The 5,430-nt window shown below is 45.5% G+C and overlaps 1 protein-coding gene across 2 annotated transcripts in view; it reads left to right on the forward strand.

Annotated features, from left to right (window-relative positions):
• The first annotated feature begins 976 nt into the window (after positions 1-976).
• NUCB2 (nucleobindin 2) overlaps positions 977-5,430 on the forward strand; it is a 48,412-nt gene continuing 43,958 nt past the window's right edge. Inside the window, exon 1 of one of the 2 annotated variants that reach the window (XM_003781142.3) lies at positions 977-1,066. The gene's annotated coding sequence lies outside the window, so the exon portion shown is untranslated. Of the gene's footprint in view, positions 1,067-1,386; positions 1,583-5,430 lie in introns of those variants that run through there. The other variant, XM_023518029.1, reaches the window with a different exon arrangement.

A 5,430-nucleotide genomic window follows, 5' to 3' on the forward strand; every position in this document is an offset into this window, starting at 1 on the left:
TATCTTCATTTTACAGCCAAGGAAGCAAAGGTGCACGTCACTTAAATAAACTTGCCCCACTCATGGAGTTAGTGGCAAGTAGAGTCCAGTTTTGCAACAGAAGTAGTCTGGATCCACACTGGTGCACTTAACCACTACCCTGTATTCTTTCCTGAAAACAGATGCTTCCATTGCTACTATGCGACAAGTTCTGCACTGTTTTGGGTTAGTGTTATGTCATCCAATCTTCACTAACAACTATAAAACCACTTTCTCAGTTGAAAAAACTAATTGGTAGACTCAAACTTTGAAAACAGCTTTGAGGCTCCAAGAGCTTCTGTAACCCTTAAGCCACCCATGCACATCTTTGAGCCTGTTTCCTCATCTTTAAAATGAGGGGTTTGGAGTAGCTGCCTCAGTTCTTTGCGGGAGATGTCCGTAGATGGGAGTGAGATAAGGCGGGGTAAGTATAATCAAGGCTCAGGGACCGAGGGCCCAACATAATGGGTGTGGGTTGCGGTTACACGTACGAGTAAGATTCCCGCCAAAGTGGAGGTCCAGGGTGGTAGATCTGAGCAAGGCCTGTGGGTAAGAATGGGTCTGGCAGCCCTTCTCTGATCCGGGTGGGCGTTGCAAGGCGCGGGTCAGCGGCCAGGAAGGAGGCGATACCTGGGGTTCTGCCCGAGTTTCGGGACAGAACCTCACCCGCCCAAGTCTTGCTCCACAGGCTTCTCCAGGAGACCTAGGGAAGGAAGAGGCGCGGCCTCCTCCGCGCGCGTCGCAGAGCGCCACGTGTCTCCTGGCTTAGCCTCCCGGCAGCTCTCAGGCGTCGGCTTTACACACCGCCCGCCTCCAAGCTCACGGGCACGGCCTCGTCCCCGCCCCCGCCAATCGGAGCCCTCCGCGATCCCAAGCCGGACCAATCAGCAGTTGCCAGGGGGCGGGGGTTGTCGCTATGGTAGCAAGGAGGCGGGCGCGCGCGGCCGGCGGCGGGACCGAGCAAAACCGTGGGCCCGGGGCTAGGGAGACCAGTCTGTGCGCTGTGGGCAGTCAGCGGGCGGAGCCTCGCGCGCCGAGCCCCGGCAAGGTAAGGCCGGCGGCCTCCAGGTGGGTGCGGCTCGGCGCGGCGAGAGGTGGAGCAGGTCCCGAGATAAGGCTGAGTTCTCCTGGCTTGCCAGGGCAGTGAGGATGGCTGGGGCCGCACAGTGGGCGGGCACGGATGGGGAAGGAGCTCCCGGCTCCAGCCTGAGGCACCGGGTTCCCCTCATCGGCTCTGCTTGCTACAGGGTACCCAAGCTTTCTTCCGGGCGGACGAGGGGGGCTGGCACTTGGACGGGAGCAGGCAGGGGGTAAGTGCAGGACCGAAACCAGGACGAGGTCCAGCCCGGTATTGGCAGGTCTATGGGCGAGGGAGGTGTCCACCGGTGAGGAGGGCATACCCACCAATTCCCGGCTGACGCTGCCCCGCGCCGCGGAGCAAAGCTAGGCCCGGGAATCCTGCTCTTAATGCCAGTTCTGTTAAGCCAGCAGCCTCTTGACACTAAGGAGAAAGTTGGTGCCCGTCGTGGTTTTCTTTTTCATTAAGTGGCTCATTAGCTGCGAGGTGAGCCCTTTTGGTTTTAGCGGATGAGAAAGAGAGTACTTCCTCATTGCACCTGCTAAGTGGTAACTCAGGGGGAGCAAATGTGTTTATTGTGGTCGGTGTTGGCAACTGTCTTAAATGGCAATTATTGTGTAATATCAGAGAGAAAAGAGAGGGGATATGAGGGTATGAGAATGAAGATGAAAACATGAACCATTATTCTGATTTTTGGGAAACGACCCTCTTGAAATTCTGTGTCCACTAAACACAATTAAGTGGTGTGACCCAAGCCTTTTACCAAGGCTCTCTTTAAACACTAAAAGATAGTCAATTTTGTTTGAAGGAGATGTGAAGTCTCCCTATAGGAGAGTTTAAAGAATTGATTACTTTAAGGAATGTTCTCGTTTTACAAAGCTTGAACAAAATCATCAAATATTCAACAAATAAATGTTTCAACAAATGTTCCTTAGTTAATAAGGTCAGAAATTAAAATCATAGAAATTTAGAAGTAGAAATGAAACCTCAATATTTCTTTCATTGTTAGGGTGAACATGGAAATTTTCTATTTCTCATCTTGGTCTTCAGACTCTTTCTGATGTGGTCTAACTTTCTAGTCTTGAGTCAGAAAGTCTTCTCTGTTTCCTTGTGGTTACCCGTGCTGTTTTGTGACTGTGCTAATTTTACCCACTTTCTAAGGGTTGAATCTGTGTTGGGTTTACTTTTCTTTGCGCTCCCAAGATTCTTAACTCCCACTATTCATATCACACATTTTGTATATTACATTTCAGCATACTTTTTGTCAGGTTGGTTTATGCTCTGTAAAATACCAGTTGAATTGAACTGCACAATTAAGATAATTAGGGTACTGTTCAAAATACGAGCTATTAATTATGGGCACTAATAAAGACTATCAATAGCACAATCAATTTCAGTATATTTTTGTTTTGGGATATGTTGTGAATCTCTGTAGATATGCCAAACTAATTTTGCATTATTTAGAATAATATTGAAAGTTTTCCACTTTCTAAGGACATTAGCTTTTCTTTTTCTTTTTTTTTTTGAGACAAAGCCTCAAGCTGAGCCCCTGGGTAGAGTGCCTTGGCTTCACTGCTCACAGCAACCTCCAACTCCTGGGCTCAAGCAAGTCTCCTGCCTCAGCCTCCCAAGTAGCTGGGATTACAGGCGCCCGCCACAACGCCCGGGTATTTTTTGGTTGCAGCCATTATTGTTGTTTGGCGGGTCTGGGCTGGATTGGAACCCGCCACCTTAGGTGTATGTGGCTGGCGCCTTAGCCGCTTGAGCCACAGGCACCAAGTCGACATTAGTTTTTCTTAAGGACCCGTTTGATGGCTGGGGTATGCTGTGAATCTCTGTAAACATACCAAACTAATTTTGCATTATTTAGAATAAAATCAAAGTTTTCCACTAAGGAACCTTTTGATGGCTGGAGAATAGAAAATACCTTTTCTTCTATTTTTCTGGCACTGTGTTGCCCTCAGTAGAGTGCTGTAGTATCACAGTTCACAGCAACCTCAAACTCTTAAGTGATTCTCTTTCCTCAGTCTCCCAAGTAGCTGGGACTACAGGCACCTGCCACAACACCCACCTATTTTTTGGTTGTAGTCGTCGTCATTTGGCAGGCTTGGGCTGGATTCAAACTCACCTCTCTGGTGTATGTGGCTGGCGCCCTAGCTGCTGAGCTACAGTCATAATAGTCATTTCTTGTCCTTGGGAGATTCATTCCAAGACACCCAAGTGGGTGCCTGAAGGTACAGAGAGTTTAGGACCCTGTTTTTACCTTGTTTTTTGCTATGTTTACGTACCTACTTATGATAAAGCTTGAGATATAAATTAGGCACAGGAGAGGATTAACAACAACAATAAGAATAAAATTGGATAATTTTAACAATATCCTATAATAAAAATTATGTGATCCCTCTCAAAATGTCAAACTGTACTCTACCATGGGTAACTGAAACCACAGAAAATAAAATTGCAGATAAGGGAGGACTACTATACTTGAGATCATTTCTGATCTCAGAATTCTTTGATTCTAAAATTCTATATCAACCTAATAGAAATTGAGATAGCGGTTTTATGGTTTTTATTTTTGGCGGTACTTTTTTTTTTGAGACAGAGCCTCAAGCCGTCCCCCTGGGTAGAGTGGCATGGCATTACAGCTCACAGCAACCTCCAACTCCTGGGCTCAAGCGAGTCTCCTGCCTCTGCCTCCCAAGTAGCTGGGACCACAGGTGCCCGCCACAACGCCCGGCTATTTTTTGGTTGCAGCCGTCACTGTTGTTTGGCGGGTCCAGGCTGGGGATTCGAACCCGCCACCTTAGGTGTACGTGGCTGGCGCCTTAGCCGGTTGAGCTATAGGTGCCGAGCCATTTGGCAGTACTTTTTGACGTTGTATTATTGTTATCTGAAGTACAGTATATGTAAATAGTAAAAACATTGTAATTTTAATAAATGTTTTTTGAATGATACAGATATGCAACAGTGTCTGGGTTTTTGGTTTTTGTATTTTTTTATTTTTGAGTCAGAGTCTTTGTTGCCCAGGCTAGCATCCAGTGGCCTCAGCCTAGTTCACAGGAACCTCAAACTCCTGGGTTCAAATGATCTTCCTGCCTCGGCCTCATGAATAGCATGGACCACAGGCACCTATCATATTGCTTGGCTAATTTTTTCTGTTTTTAGTAGAGATGGGGGTCTCAACTCTTGCTCAGGCTGCTCTCAAACTCCTGAGCTCAAGTGATCCTCCCATCTCCGCCCTCCCAAGTGCTAGGATTACAGGCTTGAGCAGCTGTACCAGCCAGTATCTGTTTTTAATAAGTCAGTTATCAGTAACTTTGCAACCCATTGTTAAGGTTGAAAAAAGGAGATGTAATGGTTATATATCTGATATTTTATTCCAACCTCACTTTCCTGTTCTTCATTTTCAAAGGGGAAAAGGGAGGTGAGCACCAAGTTACCTGTTTCCCTTATCACTGCTGCCAATGAGAAATTCAGAAGCCATTTATTTTTCTTTACCTCATCCCTTTTCCCTATAAGAATTATTAAAAAAATTTTTTTTTAAAAAATATTTTTTAGAGATAAGGTTTTGCTCTGTTCCAGGCTAGGGTACTGTACATGATCATAGCTCACTGTAGCCTTGAACTCATGGGCTCAAGTGATCCTCCTGCCTTAGTTTCCTAAGTAGCTGGGTCTATAGATACAGGCCATCAATCTTGGTTAAATTTTTATTATCATTGTTTTTTGAGAGACAAGGTCTTGTTAACTTTGCCCAGCCTGGTCTCAGCCTCCTGGCCTCAAGGAATCCTTCCACCTCAGCCTCCCAAAGTGCTGGTATTACAGGCCCTTGCCTGGTCCACTGTAAGAATTATGACACTGACAGTAAGTAGCAACCCAAGTTTCCCGCCTCAGGGTGCTGGCTTGGAGAAAGAAACCGGAGTCTCTTGCCACAGCTCTGTATTAATGGCTGGGAGGAAGAGATTGTGTGTTTTCACATTGGCTGTGTCACATTGACTGTGCTGTATTCCTTTTATTGGTCTATAGCAGCATCAGTGGAGAGTCAAATGTGGCCTCAAAGTCATTTTTGACTTTTAAAAGTTGTATGTTAAATTCATCTTACTTTTTAAGTTCTGTAACTTTGAGTATTTCATTACACAGTAAGTTTTTCATATTTCACATTTCAAATCATATACAAGTTTCAGATTTCTCTATTTCATGACAAGAAAGGGCAGGAGTATTTATTGAGCATTTACTCTTGTCATGCACTATGCTAATTATTTTGTATTTATTCTTATTTTCATGCCATCAAGAAACCCGGGAAGAAGTATTAGTTCAGTTTTTTTTTTTTTTTTTTT

This window comes from Otolemur garnettii, unplaced genomic scaffold (genome assembly GCF_000181295.1).
Source record: "Otolemur garnettii isolate 467f Iridium unplaced genomic scaffold, OtoGar3 scaffold00001, whole genome shotgun sequence".
NCBI classification, from domain to species: Eukaryota; Metazoa; Chordata; class Mammalia; order Primates; family Galagidae; genus Otolemur; species Otolemur garnettii.